Source organism: Aptenodytes forsteri, unplaced genomic scaffold, assembly GCF_000699145.1.
Source record: "Aptenodytes forsteri isolate BGI_AS27 unplaced genomic scaffold, ASM69914v1 Scaffold444, whole genome shotgun sequence".
NCBI lineage: Eukaryota > Metazoa > Chordata > Aves > Sphenisciformes > Spheniscidae > Aptenodytes > Aptenodytes forsteri.
Genome location: NW_008794178.1, coordinates 71,968 through 72,274, shown reverse-complemented (window position 1 = coordinate 72,274; position 307 = coordinate 71,968). Strand labels below are relative to the sequence as shown.

The 307-nt window shown below is 75.9% G+C and overlaps 1 protein-coding gene across 1 annotated transcript in view; it reads left to right on the top strand.

The window, feature by feature from the left end:
- CNNM4 (cyclin and CBS domain divalent metal cation transport mediator 4) overlaps positions 1 to 307 on the top strand; it is a gene marked incomplete at its 5' end in the record, with an annotated part of 19,842 nt that overhangs the window by 8,974 nt on the left and 10,561 nt on the right.

Below are 307 nucleotides of genomic sequence, written 5' to 3'. Positions count from 1 at the left end.
GCCGTCTCCTCCGGCTTGATGTGCCGGGAGGCCGTCCTGGTTGCCTCCCCTCATCGCCGGCTTTCTCGCCCCGCGTCCGAGTGCCTCCGGAGGAGGAAAGGCGGCTCCTGCCCTGGCGCAGGCTGCGGCGCGGGGCTGGAGCTGGGCAGCGCCGCTGCCCGGTGTCACCCGGCCCCGCCCCGCGGCTGGCCGGTGAGGAGGGGCCGCTCTCCCCGCCGCTGCATGCCCTGCCTCTGTCCCCCGGCTCTCGCGGTGGCGTTAGGGGCCCGAACGCCCCGCGACTGCCCCCATTTCTCCGCGGCCTTTG